The sequence below is a fragment of the Tupaia chinensis genome, unplaced genomic scaffold, assembly GCF_000334495.1.
Source record: "Tupaia chinensis unplaced genomic scaffold, TupChi_1.0 Scaffold144404_1, whole genome shotgun sequence".
Lineage (NCBI taxonomy): Eukaryota > Metazoa > Chordata > Mammalia > Scandentia > Tupaiidae > Tupaia > Tupaia belangeri.
In genome coordinates, this window is record NW_006204264.1 from 5,198 (window position 1) to 28,693 (window position 23,496).

Genomic DNA, 23,496 nt, shown 5'->3' on the forward strand with positions numbered 1-23,496 from the left:
TTGTCTGTTGCTAAAACCAATGGTATAAATAAAAAAAGTTTACATACATTGGTAACTAACAAAGCAAAAATAATGTATTAACAGCATTGTCTAGCCAGTACTATATTTACCAAATACTAGCATAAATATATCTTCATGGGAAAATAAATAAAAATAAATTTCACATGGATTAATAATGGCTCTGTCTGGGCTATTGTTTTATAGGTAATTCTTTTTATTTTCACATTTCTTTGTTTGATACTCATATAAAGTCAAGATACAGTCAGTATTAAAATTAATTGGGTAAAATTAATAGTACAAATATTTCTGAACTTTAGAAAATCAATACAGAATGAGATACCACATGTGATAGTGTTACAGCTAATTGCTCAAATTGTAGCCTCCAATGCAACCATGCTTCAGTGATATCCCCCAGTGTCCAAGATTATAAATAGATTTCTGATCATTGTGGTGCTAGGATTTGACTTTAAGGCAGAATTTTGCTCCATAATCTTGACTTTTCTTAATAGGTTGCAAAGAAAGGTAACATATGACATATTTAATGAAATCAACTGTGGACTCCTACTACTGTTTCCGGATCCTTCTCTATTAAATAAATACTAACTAGGAGTATTCTTGGAGTTCTGTCATCTTTGGACAGGATTTTTCTGTAAATGAATCACTCAAATGCTTCTGTATTTAGGTAAGTTAAGTTATTTCATTTATTTGTACTAGAAAAAAAATTAAGATCTCATAAAACTCTTCAGAAGGTAAGTACATGTAGTCTGAAGTGCCCCAAATCTACTGAGTCCAAATGAAAGTAGATGTGTGATATGACATGTTGATTCTTTCTTTCTTTTAAATAATATACATCTCAGTTTTCTCATTGAGTATCCTCTATACACTCAGCAATAAAATCAACATTTTAGCAAATAGAGAATAATAATAATAAACTAAACTTACTGTCGAACTTCTTATAATTTGGAGTCATAAGCGACAGTAACAATCATATCTATAAATGACAGAATGAAGCTTATGAAAACTGTGAAATTTATAAGCTAATTTTTGCCTGTATTCAGAAAACATGTAAAAAGGAAGTTATGAAACATTTTTTTATACTGGCAGATGGTAAAATAAAACGTAAGATCAAATATAAGTTGAAAAAATAAGCTTTATGCAAATGAGCATGTGCTATGTAACGGCTCATTAATTCTACCATGACTAGAGAAGAATGTATTCAACAATTTGGTGCAATTGAATATTGAAACTGTGCAGTTTTTAAAAGCCTGGCTAAACAAAGTAGGTTTCAAGCATTTGTTAATAAAAATAAATTGAAAGGACTAGCTGATGGAATATGGTTCCATTGGCTGTATTTCCATGGAGTTTACAACGATTTGAGTCCTAGAGCCAGAAGCTTAAAAACTGGAACCAGATGTGTGTGCATGCTTGCCCAAAATCCTGAGAGGAGAATGGAGGGGAACAGACTGTGGCATGACCATCCCCACTAGGGAGTGATTTTTTGCTTTTTTGTATCTCTGTCTCTTCAGTGAGTGCATGCAGCCTATAGCAAAAATCTTTCAAAACAAAAAACAAAAAACAAAAACACACACTTGAAATCTTTAATGCTGGTGACTGCCAGATTAATATGATCATGGAAAATAATCAAATGATTATGAAAAACAATGCTACATAATATATTTTCAGTTGAAGAGATTTGGCTAAGAAGTATGGTCACAATCTTGCTTTGTAGTGCTGAAGTGTTATAAGTGATTGCTGCACATGAATTGCTGAGTAATTGGTCTTTTAGGAAATTACTTTTCCTGAAGGTACAAGCCTATGTGAACAGAAAAGAAAAAAAAAACTATAGTGTGATAATAAAGCAAATAGGAGAAAGGAGAAAACACAGTTGTGATTTTTAGACTTTGTGCTCAAATGAAATCTCTCCTGTGGGCTTAAGAAGGAAGTTCTACATTGTATTTCTAAGTGTACCCACCTGTTAATAGTTCTCTATGCTTTTTTAAAAAAATAATTATTTATTCAACATTATTATTGTTACTATTATTAATATTTAGTTTTATCGAGAGAGACAGAATAAAAGAGGGAGAGAGAGAAAGAGAGAGACAAAATGAGAAAACAAGCCTCCAGGTCTGGGTCTCAAACTGCAGTCAGAAATGTGAGAGTCCAGGGCCTCAACCACCACACCATTTGCTGGCCCGGTAGCTGTCCATAATAAAGCCTGATTTTCACACCTATTATAAGTTTTTGAAACTGCATAATCATCATAATTCTAATAAATACAATATCAATTAATCTATTATATATAAATATATATGTACACATATATATCCAACAATGTCTTGTACACTTTGAGTTCTTTAGTGAAGTTTCTGCTTCCATTTTAGTGACTAAAATTTTATATTATTAATACTCTTATTTTTGAGGAAATATTTAATGGTATCAGAAAAAAAAGTGATATTCTATTTGAGCTGGGTCTCTAGCCTGACAGTCTCAATAAATCTTTATTTGATGCAAAATGACAGAATTATTGTTGCTACAGTCCAAAATTTATTTTCATAATCCAGGACTTTAATAGTTGTCATTGTTCAGTGCTGACTTATCTTCTGCAACTTGCCACATAAGAACACGAAGAGATTTTCTTCACTATTAATTCATCTCTTTTATCAGTATAGAAACATCACACATTTTGTTGTAATCACATGTTAATAGACAGTATAATATGCCATATGACTATATCAATATGAATAAAAAAAGAATCAGTATATTACTTTTCTTTTTTGGAGAGGTTTTTACTATAGGGTGTGTGTGCTCACCAGAAAGACAGAGAGAGACAGAGAGACAGAAAGCGAGAAATCAACCCCCGGGGGGATAGGCACACTACAATTTCTTCTCCTCCATTCTCCTATCAAGATCTTGGTCACACATGTACATGCTCCCAGCATGAGTTTAAGCCACTGGGTCCAGGACTTGAACCATGGTTAACGACATGGGAGTCCAGTGACGTAGCCAATCTGCTGGTACCAAAAATTGGTTTATTACTACACCACAGTTCCAGAATGTGTTGAGCTATTTAGTTAATAAAAGAAGTATATAAAAAATCATAAATTAAATATATGCTAGATTCACCATTTTAGAGGATGTTTACATTTTATATTTTTGACAAGTCCAAGTTAATTGTGCCTTAATTTAGAAGATGAGGTAGAAAAGAAACTGTAGAAATTTATGATATTCATTTCCTTCAAGAAATATTTTTGCTAATTTCAGATTGATGTAAAGAGTTTGACAAGTTCTTCACATGCAGTCAACTGTCTGAATAATAGTCTTATTTAAGTGTAATAGGATATACTATGTTTTTATTATTCCTATTATTCCTTCTGCTTTAATTTGGTTTTTAATATTGTTCCACTACCAATTTTATTTTTTATTATTCCATTAATGAGAGAAATTATATTTACTGTGTAACTGTTACTTGAGTGAATGATAACTTTTGAAATAATCTAATGCTGTTAACCTAGTATTTTCAGCAATACCATAAATAGAGAAGCACTGTGCCTCATAATGTTACTTTCTTTCTTTTTTTATTGTAAATATTGCTTCTCATTTCTCTATATAAACTTTTGTATTGTGTCCATAGGATCCCAGAAAATTAGATCACTGAAGTCACTTTCATCTTGTTGGGCTTCTCAGAATATCCAGACCTTCAGATGCCCTTGTTCTTGGTCTTCCTGACCATCTACACAGTCACAGTGCTGGGGAACTTGGGCATGATTATCATCATCAGGATGAACCCCAAACTCCACACCCCCCTGTACTTTTTCCTTAGTCACTTGTCCTTTGTTGATTTCTGTAGTGACACCCAAACTACTAGAAAACTTAGTTATGAAAGACAGAACTATCTCTTTCACAGGATGTATCTCCCAATTCTTCTTTGCATGTGTATCCATGGTGACAGAAACATTCATATTGGCAGTGATGGCGTATGACTGATTCATGGCTGTTTGTAACCCTCTGCTCTATACAGTGGTCATGTCACAGAGGCTTTGCTCCTTTTTGGTGGGTGTGCTGTACACTCGGAGTATCATCTGTTCTTTAACATATACTTTTTGCTGACCTCAACTTTTGTGGGACTAACTTCATAAATAACTTTGTGAGTATGCTGCCATTGTTGCTGTGTCTTGCTCTGACCCCTACATTAGCCAGAAGATCATTTTAGTCTCTGTCACATTCAATGAAATAAGCAGCCTGATGATCATTCTAACTTCTTACATTTTCATTTTTGTCACTGTCATGAAAATGCTTTCAAATGGGGGGCACCAGATAGCTTTTTCCACATGTGCCTCCCACCTGACTGCCATTACCATTTTCCATGGTATCATCCTTTTTCTCTACTGTGTTTATAACTCCAAAAATTCATGGCTTATTGTGAAGGTGGCCTCTGTCTCTCTGATCTACAGTCTCAGGAACAAAGCTATAAAGGAGGTGGTCAGGAAGTTAGTCAAAATCAAATTATGTTATAAATTATAAGAGATGAAATAATAATGATTTACTTTTGAGAGTACTGGTATAATTGTTCAATAATAAATTAGCACATGAATCTAAATTAACCCTTCATTTATAGCCCAATATTTTTCTCCTCCTATTTGGTAAAATAACTTTAAAGTGACAATTTTCAGAGATGAAATTTCAGACCACTTATATTAGTCTTTGGTGTACATATTTTTAATCCAGAAGTTTCTATGTTTTTATACTTTACTATGTTTATCTACTTAACTTCTAGAAAGTGTGTGAATTTTGAGAGAATCTGAGGAAATATGGTTTACACAGAATAATTTTACCTCATATGAAATTAGTATATTAAGCGCTCTGCAGTATAAAACACTCAATATCTAAAAGTATTTATGCTTTTTTCTACATGTTTTATATTGTCATTGGAAGATTTCTAGTCAAGCAAATATAAATAGGAAATATATCTCTCTTACGAAGTCTAGAATCGGGGGTAGTTAAGTAATAATTGATTTGCATTTCCTTGAATATTAGTAATTAGTAAGTAAAGCAATTTTTCAAGTAATTGTCCATTTTTATGTCTTCTTTTGAAAAATGTATATCCAGGTGACTTGCTCTTTTTAAATCAAATTATTTAGACTGGCTTTTTTCTTTTTTTTTCTGAGAGTTTGTTTAGTTCTTTGTAAATTCTACCTATTAATCCTTTGTTTTTATATTTTGCTAATATTCTATATAGGTTATCTTTTCATTCTGTAGATTTTTGGGGGTGGGAGACAACAATTTTTTAGTTTGATATGATCCTATTTGCCTCTTTTTTTGCTTGTGTTGTCTGTGCTTTTGATGTCTTATCCCAGCACTTCTTGCCCAGACCAATGACTTGACCTGATTCCTCAGCATTTTCTTGCAGTAATTTCATAGTTTCAGGTGTTAACTGTAATTATTTTATCTTTTGGAATTGATTGTTGTACATAAGAAGAGACAGTTACCTGGTTTCTTTCTTCTTTTTTAAATTTAATTTAATTTAATTTATTATTATTATTATTTACATTTTTATTTCATTTTCTCTTTTACATTCAATCACATTATTTAGCTTAAAAACTGAATATTTCAACATGCGAACATTTCTCCCTAGTCTAGTTAATAAAACTATAAAAGTATCTTCAACAGATAATACCACAATTCTTTGTCCCATTAATGCTTTGTCTCTCTATTTTTCTTCTAAATATCTTCCCTCAGACTGTTCTTTCACACACTATATCCAGTATTTACATCCTTTTTCTGTGTTTCCATAACCAGTAGTCAATCAGTTTCAGCCAAAGGACAGAAGAATTCTTAATTGGAAAAGTGCTTGCACATCAATGTTTATTGTGGCACTATTCACAATTGCTAAGACATGGAACCAACCCAAATGCCCATGAACAGATCTGGTTTCTCGTTTCTGCATATGGATTTTCCCAGGACCATTTATTGAATAGACTATTATTTCCCCCAATATTTTTGATATCTTTGTAAAAAGTGAGTTGATTGAATGTGGATTTATTTCTAGTCTCTCTATTTATGTTTCACTGGTTTATGAGCCATATGATTCAGCAATATCATTACAGGACATATATCTAAAGGAAAGAAAATCACTATGTCACAGATAGATATAGATAGATGATAGATAGATAGATAGATAGATAGATAGATGATAGATAGATAGATAGAGATAGATAAATATAGAGAGATTTCTATATGTATTTCTATATGTATCTGCACTCCAACATTGCAGCACTATTCACTGTGGGAGGTTGTGCACCAGTGAAGGTTTCTGTTTCTCAGCAAACAATTACACAATGCCAAAGGCCATGATTGGTTCCCCTTCAAAACCTCATCTTCAAAATCATACTCTGATTGGCCACTTCCCATAGCAAATCGGTGAACTTAGAATCCCTCAGATTTGCATATCTGGCACCTCATGATTGGTCCACAAAAGCAACCAATCATAACCTTTTATAATCCTTCATTTACATATAGAAAAACCAATCACCGCCCACCAGCATGTATATAACCACGATCCCTGGCCCACGATCGCCAGACGACCCTGAAGACCCTGAAGAGTTGTAACACCACAACGTCTCTGGATGACCCTGAAGAGCTGTGACACTGCATCGTCTCCAGACGACCCTGAAGAGTTACAATGCTGTGTCATCTCCATGCTGCCCATAATAAACAGACGACCCTGAAGAGTTGTAGCACTGCATCGTCTCCGTGTTGTAACACTGCGTAGTTCGTCCCGTCTCTCACTCCTTCCCTCAGGAAACCTGTTCGACTGTCCCTGGGTCAGGACAATTCACTATAGCCAAAATATAAAATTTACCTAATCGTCCATCACAGACAAATGAATAATCAAAATGCAATAGACACATACACACACACACACACACACTCACATATACATTGGAATACTATTGAGACATCAAAAATAAATAAATTATCTCATTCAATAAGCATGGACAACTGTGGTAGATACCATTTTTTTAAGAGAAGTTATTTATTTAATTATTTTTATAATTTCTTTTTAGTTTTATATATTCTATATTAATTTATTTTATATATTCAATCACTATACATCACTACAACTTGGAAAGTGAATTTACCAAACATAAATACTCTTCACACCAGTCCAGTTGAATATACAATACACATTATCATCAACAGATAATCATCCACTGCTTTATCCCATACATATCTTGCTTCTTTATTTTTCTTCTTGACATCACTTTAAATAAAACATCCAGTACAGAAAACATCACATTTTATTACTCATATGTGGAAACTAAAAAATGGTTCTTATAGGAGTAGAGAGTAGAATAGTCACCAGTAGAGGGTGAGAAGGGTGAATAGAGGAAGGGGTTAGAGATATGTTGCTTAATAGATGTAAATTATAGTTATAAAAGATGAATATGTTTTAGTGGTCTGAATTTATTAGTGTTACTAAGTTAGTAGTATTCTGTATATTTCAAAATAGCTAGTTGAGAAGATTTTGAGTGTTCACAACACAAGGCAAGTATGCAAAATACTGAGTATGTTAGTTCTCCCAATTTTTTTTTCTTTTTTGCTATAGAGGGCATGTACTCTCTGGAGAGATAGTGAGACACAGAGAGAGAAAGTGAAAAAATACCACAATGGCTTCTCTTCCATCCTCCTCCTGGGATTTTGGGCACACATTCACATACCCCTGGTGTGATTTCCAACCCCCCATGTCTAATACTTGAGCCATGGTCAGTCATGTGGAAGTCCAGTACCTTAAGCACTATGCCACCTGCTTGGCCTTAGTTATCCCAATTTGGTCATTATGCATCATATTATATGCTGAAAAATCACACTGTACTCCATAAATATGTACCAGTATTATGTGTCAATTAAACTAATAATAAGAATATAATGAAGTAAAGGAAGAGACAAAGAAACATTTTATTTTCATGTAAATTATACTTTCTCTTTGTATACTAGAACAAGAGAAAGGGCCAGCACACTAATTCTGCCATTTATGTTACTGTGATTGTGCATTATTTATTTATTAAAAATTTATTGACATAATTTTAGATTTAATTTGTGACAAATGACATAGAAGGCCAGCAGATAATATGGTGGTTAAGGTACCAGACTCCCACATGCCCAATCATTGTTCAAGTCCCAGACCTGGAGGCTTTCTGTTTAACTTCTCTCTCTCTCTCTCTCTCTCTTTCTCTCTCTCTCTCTCTCTCTTCCTCTCCTTCTCTCGCATGAGTGCATGTACCATGTATAAAATTTTAAAACACAATAATAAATAAAATTAAATAATTGTTTTTAATTAAAAAATGACAGAGAGAGTCCAGTGATGGCTTATCTACTTCCTCATTTCCCACCATGAGAGTACAATATAACAATCAAACTATTGATATTGATATCATAGATATATTATTTAGGCATCAGTTATTTATTGATGAAAATGAAACATTTGTGATCACCAGTGATATATAGCCATATGCAATTCTTCTGCATCAGTGACTTGACTGCAGTCACTGATATGAGCAAAATATGTTCATATGGATTGAGTCACTTGGGCATTAAGACTGGATAACTTGATAAGCTAATTTTAGTCTACAAACCTATACATATGTCATCCTCCTTGGGTCTTCTGGCTAACAGTCTTTGTTGAAAGGAGAGTCACAATAGAGTATATCAAAAATAAGGCCATACTTCAAGCCTCTGTTTGGACCTAGTCTTTTAACATTATATGAGCCAGAGTACATCAAATGACTAAGCAGAAAACACATATTGGACCTTTCTGTCATGGAGAAAACATAGGCTATTGCAAACCATTCAGAAAGTCATCTGTTAGGGGCTTGCAGGTGGCATAATGATTAAGGCTCTGTAGTCCTCATATGGCCAACAGTGGTTCAAATCCCAGACCTGGAGACTTGAAAATCACACTGCATGAGTTTATGTGTATCCAGAATCCCAGGAGGAGAGTGGAGGATGTGACCTTGCCCCCTAGGGGATGATTTCTCACATTCCCTCTCATTGTCTCTCTATCTCAAGTGAGTGCATGTGCCCTATGTTAAAGACTCTAAACAAAATTTTTAAAAAAGTCAGTAACCTGTTAGATGCCATTCTAGTGGCACAAGCAATAGGGTGTGATACTGAAGCTGTATGGGAAGCTGGGGTTCTGATCTCCAGACAGCCTGAACACTGGAAAACACACCCATGATCCTGATTCGCTGGAAGGCTTTGAGAAGAGACAATAGGGGAGATTATGGCATGGAAAGATACTCGAAGGTTTCTGTGTTTCTCTCTATATGTTGCTCTATCTCTGTCTCTGTTACTCCTCTAAGAAATAGGCAAGTACCTTTAATAGTTTGCCTATCTGTGAGAAATGTCATACCACAGCCCTCAAAGAAGAAAAGTCTCATTTTACTTACTACATCCAAAAATTTAAACGCATAGCATAGGGACCAGCAGATGATGCAATGGTTATGTCACTGAACTCCCACATGCTTACTGAAGTTAGAGTCCCTGATACGGAGGCTTGCAACTTAATGTTGCGCACATGTGCACATGTGCCCAAAATCCAGAGAGGAGAATGGAGGAGAAGGGATTGTGGCATGGCCATTCCCACAGGGGGAAATTTCTTACTTTCTGTCTCTCTCTGTCTCTCCAGTGAGCACATATGCTCTATAGTAAAAGTCTCCTTCTTAAAGATAAAAAAAAAAGATGTCCTAAAGAGTAGCGTACTATTCATATGCAGAAAAAAATCTATAACTATGACTTAATACAGACATTAGTGAACTAATAATATTATCTACAATATATTTGTGTTCAAGGACTCAATGTCTACTTTCAAAATGAAAGTGCAACTTCAAAATAAACTCATACTTTAACTTCATTTCTCTATAATATTCCTGAAATTCCTCCCATATTTTTCTTATCTATAGTTACTCTACTGTGAAGTAGGTCAATAGAATTTGTTCCTCCTAACTATAGCCTTGAATCCTCTGAAAATCTCTCTTCAGTCCCTAGATACCACGTCCAGCCTCTGAGAAACACCATTCTCCTCTATACTTCTATGAGATCAGTTTGTTTCAGATTTTATTTCACACTCATGACTTGCTCATCATTAACATTAACTGAGAAGAGTTGATAAAAACGAATGCTCTAGCACTTTAGAAAACACACAACTAAAATTTCACATGAGAGACCATTACTCTAACTGCTCCGTTTTGAACCACTCCCAAGGCAATCTGTACTTCAATGGCATTCTCTAGTCTCCAGATCCCCAAACCTCGATGTGTATATTTGAGACTGAGTTTGTCCTGTATTTAGTTTTCAGATGAAATCTTATTTCTGTCTCATCTGAGTTCTTAAAATCTTAGGAAGAGATAGCATGTAAAATATATAATGAAACACAGCTTTCCTTTCACTACTGTTTACAAATCCATTTTCTATTAATTACATACAAATCCTGAGCACTGGCGTTCACTAATCTTGGCAAAGGATTTCTTGGTAAATGAATCACTCAAGTGCATCTATACATAGGTGAGTTGACTTGCTCCTTTTATTTTATTTTAGTAAAAGAATATTGAGTTTCTGTATATTTACAGAAAATAAGCACATGTGTAGGTGGAAGTGCCCAAAAATTCACTTAATTTGATAAGGAAAAAGTCCATAGTAATATTTTTTGATTACTTTCTTTTTTTAAGTAATATTTATCCTGTTTTTATTACTCAGTGTGCACTGTGCATCCAGCAATAGAATAAATGTTTCAGTGAATGGAGAATATTTTTTAAAAAGCCCAATCTTCAATCTTCATAAAATTTCTGACTGTAAGTGACAATAATAATCATATCTGTAAATTAAAAACTGCACTTTATGCTAATTATGGCATGAAAATTGACATTTGCATGCATATGAGAAGAAATGAGAAATGTATATTATGATAGTAAAATAAAGTATAATTAAGAAGATAAGATGGAATCATATTTTTTAAGCTACTAAGCATATGTTAAGTTATTGCTTGTTAAATTCCCCAGGGCTAGAGAAGAAAGAATGTGTTTGTTGGAATGAGATTGAATATTTATATCTGTGCAGGTTGGGAAAACCAGCATGACCTGTGTAGATTTCACACATTAATTAAAGAAACATTTGGGAACATTTGCCCACATTTACAGCACACAGAGGAAGATCCTGCAATACAAACCCAGGATGTTCCCATGTGGGTTCACTTATGATACCACTGCACAAGTGTCTGGTCTCATTAGTTGGGTAATTTGTCAGTAAGTCTTCAATATGCAGTCCTGCATCTCCTTTGGACTATTTTTTTAGTGGTCTCTGTGGAAAGCAGTTGTTTGCCTGAAAGTTCACAACAGTGTATGCCAACTATAAAAGCATAGTTCAAGTCCTTATTTGGCTCTCACCTGTTAACATTTTGTGAGCCACAAAAAATCCCAAGGTTAAGCCTAAATTGAAGAGGTGAGAACATTATCTGCCTCTCATAGAACTGCAAATTATAAGTCCCCAGTACTGGATATTGAGAGAAGAGAAGATTTGGGATCAAATATATCAAAAAATAATTTAAAAATTTACCCAATGAACATATTTTATCTGAAAAATAACAAATAACTTTATCATAAATTATAGGAATTATTGAAGTTATATCAACAAAATAAAGGAGAAAGCAAAATTTGTTTATGTATATGTAGTAAATTTATTTGATAAAAATTTCACCTGATGTTAGTGAGAGGTCTCCAGATCAAAAGAACTTATAGGATGTATACCTTTATCTCTCTCTCTTTCTTTCTCTGTATCTAACTTTACACCTACCTTTATATCTATCACTAAGTCTCTCTCTGTCTTTATGTCTACATCTATTGTTGCTCTGTCTCTATAAAGGGTTTTATTCTAAAAAGTTGTCTCATATGATTATGAAGCTAAGTCCCAAGAATTGAAGGCTAAGTCATAAAACTGGAATCTGTAGATTAATTTAAACTAACTCTTATTAAGTCTGTTAGTATATACTTCCTTCTAAAAATATATGAATGGAACATTTTTCTATGGTCAGTTTTCTTCACTTATTATACAAATAGACAATTTTTTTAAAATTCCAGTAATTTGGAACAATTTATTATCTTTTAAATTATTGTAACTTACAGGTAATAAATTCAGACTAGATGTTCCTGACACTGGTAGCACTAGGGTAGATAAATGCATTGTCTTGTACTGTCAGGTACAAGTGCAAGTTGGAATCAGATTTTAAGATTCTACCTCCCATTAGTTGAGTCATGTGAGAACTAGCTTCTGCCAACTCATATTCAGTTTTCTAATCTGTTTATAGGGAAACGGTTCATTGCAAAGCATTTTAAAGTCTCTAGAAATTTAATACTGCACAAGTGTTACACAATTTAAATAAAACTGTTCTTATGTTAAAAAAGAAAAAGAAAACTGGAATCTGGTAGGGATGATACTGAAGTTCTCAACCCAGTTAGTTGGAATGCCTGAGAAGCAGCCCATACAACTGTGTAGCTCCAATTCAAATATCAGCAGACTTGAGATTTGGGAGAGCTAATGTTTAGGAAGAAAAATTAAGGCAGTTCAAAGGCAATAGGCAGGAGGAATCCTCTATTATTTGGGGGAGTATCATCCTTTTTGTTCTACTAGGGCATAAGGCCCATTCACAATAAAGAGTGCATCCTGCTTTACTGATTTAAATGTCAATGCAGTTTACATGTAATGTAATGTAAACTATATTAACATTTAAGTGCATAATGCAATTATATAATGTCAAAAACACCCTCACAAAAATTCTAATAATGTTTGACCAAATATCTGGCCACAATGTGAATCAGTCCTTTCACATATAAATTTGCACACCTATTATCATAAAAACAAATTTAAAAATATCAGCAAGCTATGAAGAGAAGAAACTTATTTTAAGGTTTATTTATTAGTTTATTTCTTTCATGTACTAAGGAGAGGGAGAAAGAAAGAAAGAATGAGAGCACACATCCCCAAGAGGGTCTTGATGCTGAGATCAACCTCTAGTTCAATCAGCCCTGAATCATGGACATACACCATACCCAGTGTAGTTGGGGATGTCTCTGGACACGAATTTGAAATTTTCCATCATATTTTACCACTGCACCATCATCTCTCATGCAGAAAAAAAGATTTACATCCTTTTCTCATCAGGCCTATAGCTATATATTACAATTAATGCTGAAATAGCAAATGATTTTTCTTGAATCTCAACACAAGGGAAGAATGTTCATTATTTTCCACCTCTATTTAATAGTATAAAGGATGTTTTAAGTGATCCAATAAAATAAGAAAAAAAATATTAGTGAAGATAAAATCAGAACCATATTTTAGGATAATATGATCATGTCACCCACCATAGAGCCCAAGCTCAGAGCATACTCCAGCCTCACCCTAAATGGTGTTTTTCTTTAAGTAAGAGGATGCATACCTGTGGATAACATAACGCTTTCTCCTATGAAGCATTTTAGACCAGTAGGGTCCGAGATGGCTGCCATAATGACACTGGAAGACCCCAAACTTTATTGTAAAGTTATTTACATGCTAAATGGCACACTTCCCAGCACCATGGCTATTGACAGTCACCAACATTATCACTGAAGGTGACCTTACAAGGAGAAAAAGGGGCAAGTTTTGGAATGACAGTAAATCTCTGGCTTTTCCAGGAAAATTTATGAGTATTTCTCCCCTGTGCAGTTCCTTCATTATCCCATTTGCTTTCTCTTCAATTCCCCACTTGAAGAGGAGAGAGCAGTCAGCTATCAGGCTCCCTTCTCTTGATTCATTGCCCATTGTATCAAGCTTGTATCATGACTTTCAGGTCTGATTTCATTGTTGACTCCACCACATCAAACCACAAAAATCTTATCTTTGGAAATAAATTAAAACTGGTATCAGTTATATGAATAATTAAAGCTAAAAGATATATACAGCCATTTGATTTAATAAGGATATTTTAAAAGGTCTCTTAATGAAAGGTAATTAAACAAATTGTTCATGAATCTGTGATACCTGCCTTCATCCTTCTACATCCTGTTAATCTCACTTTCTCCCAACCTTAGGGATGATAGCACTGTGCTTCAGTAAACACTACTGTGTATAGCAAGGTTCAGTTTGCTCCCTTTTCATCAATATTTTAACAATTACTGAAACAATTTCTACAGTAAATATTTATTTGAAATACCTAAAAATGTTTATATTTTTTCTCAATTTAACTCAGACTATTAGTAATCATGTTTCATGAAATAAAACTTCAATTATGTATATTTACTTATATCCTTGGCTTTGAAGATGGTGCTATCCATCATTCAAATAGAAATAAGATTTCAGTCATGCAAGGCAAGTAGTAACACTACGGTTGATTACATTATTCTGTGTGAATCATTAGGCTGAAATACTCATTGAACCAAATGTCTAGAACTGAGTAGATGTAGCATGATATTGAGGAGAATATGGTGGTGGCCACAGAACTGGGAATAAAGAAGCTATTTCTCTGATTTGGGCCTACTAATCAGGCAGATGAAATTATCCACAAAGTGTTAGCTTTTACCAACAGAAGGCTTTAGAGTGAGACAAAACAAGTTGGGATAAGTTGTGATCAAGTCAAGTCGTAATGAAACCACATATGGGTGGGTAAAACAATGCATGAATTTAGGAGGAATATATCCAAATCATAGCACTTACATACAATACTGAGTAAGCTACCACAAAACTTGGCCAAGCTTGTATCATGACTTTCAGGTCTGATTTCATTGTTGACTCCACCACATCAAACCACAAAAATCTTATCTTTGGAAATAAATTAAAACTGGTATCAGTTATATGAATAATTAAAGCTAAAAGATATATACAGCCATTTGATTTAATAAGGATATTTTAAAAGGTCTCTTAATGAAAGGTAATTAAACAAATTGTTCATGAATCTGTGATACCTGCCTTCATCCTTCTACATCCTGTTAATCTCACTTTCTCCCAACCTTAGGGATGATAGCACTGTGCTTCAGTAAACACTACTGTGTATAGCAAGGTTCAGTTTGCTCCCTTTTCATCAATATTTTAACAATTACTGAAACAATTTCTACAGTAAATATTTATTTGAAATACCTAAAAATGTTTATATTTTTTCTCAATTTAACTCAGACTATTAGTAATCATGTTTCATGAAATAAAACTTCAATTATGTATATTTACTTATATCCTTGGCTTTGAAGATGGTGCTATCCATCATTCAAATAGAAATAAGATTTCAGTCATGCAAGGCAAGTAGTAACACTACGGTTGATTACATTATTCTGTGTGAATCATTAGGCTGAAATACTCATTGAACCAAATGTCTAGAACTGAGTAGATGTAGCATGATATTGAGGAGAATATGGTGGTGGCCACAGAACTGGGAATAAAGAAGCTATTTCTCTGATTTGGGCCTACTAATCAGGCAGATGAAATTATCCACAAAGTGTTAGCTTTTACCAACAGAAGGCTTTAGAGTGAGACAAAACAAGTTGGGATAAGTTGTGATCAAGTCAAGTCGTAATGAAACCACATATGGGTGGGTAAAACAATGCATGAATTTAGGAGGAATATATCCAAATCATAGCACTTACATACAATACTGAGTAAGCTACCACAAAACTTGGCATGGCAGTAAATTGTCCTAAGGCACTTCAAATATTTAACATGTTCTCAGTTAAGCATCCTTATTAAATATAGAGCAAAAGAAGATAGTGTAGTTTATTGCTTATTAACCTGACAAATGTTCCTGAGAAGGTGAGTTTTAGTTTCAACTTTAGCATAGGGAGTCAATAATTTACCTAGAATATAATTAGAGTGTCTCAAATATTAATTCAATAGTGATAATAAGAAAATATAAAACAACTACCTCCACAAAAAAGTAAAATTTTACTTAGAGAAGAAAAATAAGAAGCTCATGTAAAATATCTTCAAATAATTGAAGATCTATGATGTAAAAGGAATTTGCTTTGATTTACATGAATTAGAATTATCATTAAATCCATATTGCATTATGTGTAAATGCAAAAAACAAACTAGTTTGCTTTTTTGTTATGTTTTGGTTTTAGTTTTTGCTATAGGACCTGTGTGCTCACCAGAGAGAGAGAAAGTGAGAAAGAGAAAAAGTGAGATACCATTCCTCAGGAGGATTGGCCACACCACAATCCCTTGTCCTGAGTTATCCTCTCAGGATTTGGGGCACACCTGCACATGTACCTGGTGTGTGACTATGAAGTTGCAGGGTCTGGGATTTGAACTGTGAAGTCGGCCATGCAGCTGCCTTAGCCACCATGCTACCTGCTTGCACTGAAAAATACTATTTTTTAAGATACATTTGGTATCAGCAGATGGAGAGTAGTTATGTTGCTATACTCCCACATAATCAACCATGGTTCAAGTCCTGGACATGGCAGCTTAAAACTCACTTCAGGAGTGTTTGCATGCTTGCCCCCAATATCCTTAGAGGAGAATGAAGGAGAAGGAATTATAGTGAGGCCATGTCCCCCTGGGGGTGATATTTCTCACTTTCTGTCTCTCTGTCTCTTTCTGTCCAGCAAGCACACACACCTGTGGCAAAAACCTTTTATTTTATTTTTTTAAAGATAAATTTGTGGACATCACAATTACTATGATGGCTGCTTGCATGCTTCCATAGTAAATTTCACTGGCAGATTTTGAAGAGAGATGATTATGAGATGTGTGAAGATGACTTTTTCATTTGGAACAGGCACCATCAATATTGCTAAGAAAGACTGAACACAACACATAGAAAATGTTCAGGAAAACTTTGCTTTTCAGTGTTCCAAGTCTTCTCTTAATATTTTCTCAGCATCTTCCAGAAACATGATTTGGTTTCTGTTAAGTAGAGGATGACCTAACCAGTGCAGTGATTCTACCTCCAGTCCAAGTTCCAGAACCTTCTCTGATATAATGGTTTGATCTAATTTCCTTAGAGCAGTAGGAGTAGATATGGAATAGCAGTGTCTCAAAATTCTTAACCCACATGGCTATGATTGACTTAAAGCAATCAAGTTCCTTAAATTACAGACAAGCATGTTAAATCAACCCATGTGACTAAATGCATGAAGGGGGTCACTCCATTGCCAGTCTGCTGGACAGTGTAATTACATAGCTGACAGTTTGTATGTGGGATTAGTAGTACCAGATTGGATGGTAGGAGGTTGCTTGTAACAGACAGGGCTAGAAGTGGACCTATTCTCACATGTGTCTAAGAAGCCAGCATTATTATCTGTTGAGTCTCCATATCTATTTTCAGAATCAGCTTGTTTTTCTTTTGTTTTCAGTTTAGCAATAAGAAAGATTATACTCCAAAGTGAAGCAACATGCTCACAAACACAGACGGACAATATTGGTGTTAACTGGTAACATCGAACTCTTCTGAGTTTCTCCTATTGTACTTCCTCTTATTCTGTTATCTCCTTCCTTTCTCCTTTCCTTCCTCCCTCCCCATTTCCTTCCTTTCCTCTTTGTCAAGGGTTATGGTATGGGATGAAGTAAACCAGAGCTCTGTATCCACTTTCATCCTGGTGAGCTTCTCAGATTATCCACACCTCCAGGCTCCCCTCTTCCTGGTAGTCTTTTCCATCTACACAGTCACTATAGTGGGGAATTTGGGCTTAATTGTGGTCACAAAGATCAATCCCAAACTACATACACCCATGTACTTCTTCCTTAGCCATCTGTCCTTTCTGGATATCTGTTACTCCAGTGTGCTTACACCTAAACTGTTAGAGAACTTAGTTTCAGAAGAAAGAACTATATTTCAAAGGATGCATGACACAGTTTTTCTTTGGCTGCACATTTGTGGTTACAGAAACGTTCACGTTAGCGGTGATGGCCTATGACTGGTTTGTGGCTTTGTAACCCCTTGCTCTACACAGTTGGAATGTCTCACAAGTTTTGTGCTCTCCTGGTAGCTGGGACTTATTTATGGGTATAGTTTGCTCCCTGATACTCACATGTTCTCTTTTGAAGCTATTCTACTGTGGACCTAACATCATCAATCAGTTTTGTTGTGATTACACTGATATCCTCTCTCACTCCTATTTTGACCCCTTCTTCAGTCAAATGGCTTGTTTAGTCATTTCTGTTTTCAATGAGGCTTGCAGCCTCTTGACCATCCTGGCCTCCTATGTCTTCATCATCATCATCGTCACTATCATCAGGATGCTCTCTACAGGTGGACTCCACAAAGCTTTCTCTACTTGTTCCTCTCACCTGATTGTTATCTCCATCTTCCATGGAATCCTCCTCTTTATCGACTGTGTGCCCAACTCTGTATGTTCATTGTTTCTCATCAAAGTGGCCACCGTGTTTTACACAATTGCAATCCCTATGCTGAATCCCCTCATTTACAGCCTTAGGAACAAAGAAGTGAAGGAGACAGCCAGGAAGTTAATCAGCTCCAAACTGCATTCTCAATCAATATAATTCAAAATAATATATGTTTATTTATATCCTAACTATCTACTTATTCACATATTTGCAGATGATAGGTAGTATTACTCAAGTGAATGAATTATCAAGTTTTAAATCAACGTAATATTGCATATGCCACAAGTTTTGGTGTTCAGGGTGTCTTACAATGATCTGTTTGAAAACAGAGATATTCTGTTCTAGTGCACTTTGTCTCAGGTGTTTTGGGAAAGACTCATATTTCAAAATATTGTAACTGGACAATATGGAAGTAAGATTTATTAGTATGTAGGGTCTTACAGTTAGTATTTAGGGTCTTACAGTTTATGTTATGGTTTAACTAGAATTAAATTGTGCTTAATAAAAGTACTGCTAATGGAAATGCTAACTGCCTTTATCACATCCATTAATGCCATACCTCAAATAAATTTTTGACTCATAACTTCAGTAAAGCATGAGTGTTTATTTTCACTTATAATAACAATGTTGATAAGTACAAGGTGACATGAAACCATGACATAAATGTCTATCTAATTCAGGAAAAAAAATATAACTTTATTCATTAAAAGTCTAGTTAGCCAAAATATATATTTATAAAGTTTTTGACACACACACATATATATATACACATACGTGTATGTGTAAATGTTGTGTAACAAAATCTATTTTTTTATAGGTGTCATGTAATATTTCTTTGAGTGCATGTTTATGGTGACAGAAATGTTCATTTTTGTAAATATGACCTGTAACTGTTTTTGTCAATACTTTATTGACTGAGGACATGCATGTCCAAGAAAGAGAGAGAGAGAGTGAGCCATTCAATGGTAATTTTATGACCTCTTTCCTCTTTATCTCCATCTTGTCAGGGATTTGAGCACAAATGCACCCATGCTTGTCACATTTTTTAAGCTGCTTTTGGTGAGAGTCTAACTACAGTTGGCTACAGAAGACCAAGCTCCTTTAACTGCTAGTCTAGCCATCCAGCTCCTGCGTTTGGCTACAGATCTGCAGTCTCCCAGAAGGTTTTTTCCTTGCTGATTCAAAACACTTTTAGCATATAATCTATCCCTTGCATTCACTTGCCTTTTTTTTTTTTTTTTGCCTCAGTTTTTTTGCAGGACTAACTTAATAAATGATATTTTCTATAATTTGTTGTGTGTCTATTCCCCACTTGTGCCCCCCGTCTAAGCACTGTTATCTTAAGAGGAGTCATCACTTTACCTACAGTGTTCCTAACTTCAAATCTCATGGTATTTGTTAGCTAAAAATTTTTGAAATGGTTACAGGGACTTGAAATGAAAAATTGACCTTAATATTTAAAAGTAGTAAAGGCTATTAAGTTTACCTTGTGGAGCACATTTTTTTTCTTTATTATTACGTAAAGATACAATATATCTGACTGATCTGATTGACATTTTCTAAGAATTACTTCATTATTTTGTTCACTTACATAAACAATTTGTTGAGGATAGAAATTAGAACTTGTCTTCTGTGCTTGTCTCTTGTCAATTATGTTAAAGGATTACAAGACAGTATAACAAATGTAGATATCCACTCATTGTGTATTCATTGAAATCTATGAAATATTGCACAAATGTATACAAATATATTATGTATTTGCATAAAATTACACAAATTTACTTGTTATTAAGTGTGTGTATTGTGGTAAAGTATACGTAGTCAAATTTTCCATTTCAAAATTTTAAATAGTTTTTAACTGTTACATAGTATTTGTTTTACTTATGGGATATTGTGTGATTTTTTTTTCAGTATGTGTGCACAGTGATGATCAAATCAGTGCAACGAGCATAGTCATCATCTCTAGTATTTATCATTACATTGTGATGTGAACATCTGAGATCCTTATTTTAGTTATATTGAATTGTACATTAAATTGTTAATAATTACAGTTGCTCTGTTGTTCTTTAATACTGAAGTTCTCATTCATCTTATCTATCTGCAATTTTGTATCTGTCAACCACATCCACTGTTGTCCTCTCTTCCATTCTTTTTCCGATTTTGCATTCTCCCATTCCTCTCTTGTCTGCTACTCTATCAAATCTTTTAACTTCCAGAAATGAGTGAGAACATGCCATATTTGTCTTTCCTTGCCTGGATAATTTCATGTAGCATACTTCCCTCCTGATTTACTTATGTCGAAACAAATGACAAGATTTCATCTTTTGTAATGGTTGAATCACATTCATTAGTGAATATAGTATATATTCCAGTTGTATAAATTACATTCATAATGTTTTCCAAATATCACTACTATATTTTTCAAAATGCTTTTACTATTCCAAACAGACACTATGTAAACATTAAGCAATAACTACTCATTTCACCCTCTCTCTCATGCCTGATAAATTCTAATCAATTTTTTGTATTTAGAGATTGCTTATTTTAGACATAAATCAGATTGTAGCATATTTAGGCTATATTTTTGTGTTTGGCTTATTTAGCATAATACTTCCAAGGTTTGTCTGTGTTGTAGCATGACCTAGATCTCCATTTTTTTTATGGTGGCTGAGTATCATTTTATTATATACATGTAGTACATTTTCTTCATTCATCTGTTGAAGGATATGGATTGTTTCCACCATTTGGCTATTGTGAATAACTCTGTAATGAACACTGGCTAGCAATGTTTGTTTGATTTCTTTTAAAAATTCTTTGTTATATTTCTGTAAGTGGAATTGATGAGTCATATGCTAAGATTATGCTTACTTTCAGCTCTCTACTTCTGCATTTACAAGGGTTCCTTATGAGTCACTTTTCTTTCAGCTCTATAATTCTGCATTTACAAGGGTTCCTTATGAGTCACCACATCCTTGTCAACACTCGTTATTTTCCATTTTGTAAATTGTAGTCTTTCTAATGGGTGTGATGTGGTAATTTACTGCTATTTTGACTTACATTTTGCTGATGACTAATGATGACTAATGATTAAATTTAATCATATGTATCTTTACAGTGTATTACATTTCCTTAGAATATCTTTATATGAGCATGGTCATTACTTTTATCTTCTTTGGAGAATCATCCTTGCATTCCTAAGATAAATTCCACTTAGTCATATTGTATAATCCTTTAAGATTTTTTTGCTTCCTTTAAGGATTTTTCCTTCTATATTCATAAGGAATATTTGTCTGTATTTTTTCTTGTGATGAACATCTTTTCTGGCTTTTGTATCAAGGTATCATGTTGATATCATGATATCCTAATCACACTGATATCATAATACCCTGATCATGATATCCTCACAAGATGCTAATATGATACTTCTGGTATCATGTGGGTCTCATAGAATGTTCTAGTAAGTATTCTCTCTTTTTCAATTCCTTTGGAAGAGTGTGAGAAAAATTAGTGTTAATTCTTTAAATGTGTGGTTTAATTTGCCAATAAAGCCATCTTGTGATGGGGGTTTTTAACTATTGAGTCAATCTTGTTACTTGTTATAAGTCCACTCAGATATTACATTTATTCTTCAGTCAATTTAAATAATTTGTATGTTTCTAAAAATATACTTATTTCATCTACTTACCAAAAGACTGATAGTTGTATGTTTAACATTTTTTTAAGAATCAGCAGACTGTTTTCCAAAGTGATTGTGTCATTTTATATTCCTATTAGCAATTTAGAAAAGTTTTAATTTTTCCTCCCTGACACTCAGCCCTCAGCAGGGTCAGTATTATTAATTTTAGTTTTGTACTAAGTAATGACATCACAATGTGTTTTTATTGTATATTTGTACAATAACTAGTGATTTTTGAGTATCTTTTAATGTGCTTATTACCCAGTATGTTCACTAGATCCAGAGCACAGATGAGGAGCTTTTGCATATGGTTTCAATCATTGATCAGCAGCAACACTGTGGCCTGAACCCGTTGCAGCTGGTCCAGCCTGGATAATTCCTGTGCTACTTTGTTGTCCTCTAATATATCTGTTATGTTTATAAAACTGAAAATTCTATACACAAAACAATTTCTTCATACACTACTGATTCACAGTATTTGACATGTAACACTCAAATACATTTCAAACCATTGAATATAGGGTAGCTTATCAAAAAATTGTTACAACTCTATGCAGTCCTTTCTTTAAAAAAATTATGCAATTCCAAATAAAATTTGCAGAATAGGAATTTAAAATAGCAACAGACTAATTATGCTAAATTACTCATTTAAAAAGTATAAGATTGGGGAACCAGCAGTTAGCATAATGGCTATGTCGCTGGACTCCCACATAGTCGACTGTGGTTCGGGTCCTGGACCCGGTGACTTAAAACTCATGCTGGGCGCGTGTACGTGCGTGCCCAAGATCCTGAGAGGAGAATGGAGGAGAAGGGATTGCGGCGTGACCATCCCCCCTGGGGGGTGATTTCTCACTTTCTGTCTCTATGTCTCTCTCTGTCTGTCTGGTGAGCGCACGTGCCCTACATTGAAAATCTCTCCAAAATAAAAAAAGTATAAGATTGTACAAAATTGTTAGATATATATATATATTTTTGCCTCAGAGGTTTTTGCCATACGACATGTACACTCATCAGAGAAAGAGACAGAAACAGTGAGAGGGAAAGTGAGAAATCATCCCACAGGGGGATAACCATGCCACCGTCCCTTCTCTTCCATTGTCTTTTTGGGATTTGGGGCATCCATGCATACGCACTTGGCATGAGTTTCAAGCTACTGGTCTGGGACATAAACACTATGGCATCTGCTGTCCCTGCCTCTCTTACTTTTATCTTTTAAATTTTAGCTTAGAATACTTACTAAATAACCTTCCATAAATGGAAATTAAGTTAGGATAGAGTTTTGCTATATAGTGCATGCATTCACTGGAGACATATGAAAGACAGAAAATGAAAGTGAAAAATCACTCTATATGGGAGATGGCTATAACACAATCCCTTCTCTTCCATTCTCCACTCAGAATTTTGAATATGCACACACATGCACCCAGCATGAGTTTCAAGTCACTGGGTCCTGGATTTTT

General features: G+C 34.3%; 2 pseudogenes; both read left to right on the forward strand.

The window, feature by feature from the left end:
- Positions 1-3,647: 3,647 nt before the first annotated feature.
- LOC102477887 (olfactory receptor 5D13-like) lies at positions 3,648-17,451 on the forward strand (annotated as a pseudogene).
- Positions 17,452-17,564: 113 nt separating this feature from the next.
- LOC102478307 (olfactory receptor 5D18-like) lies at positions 17,565-18,516 on the forward strand (annotated as a pseudogene).
- Positions 18,517-23,496: the final 4,980 nt, after the last annotated feature.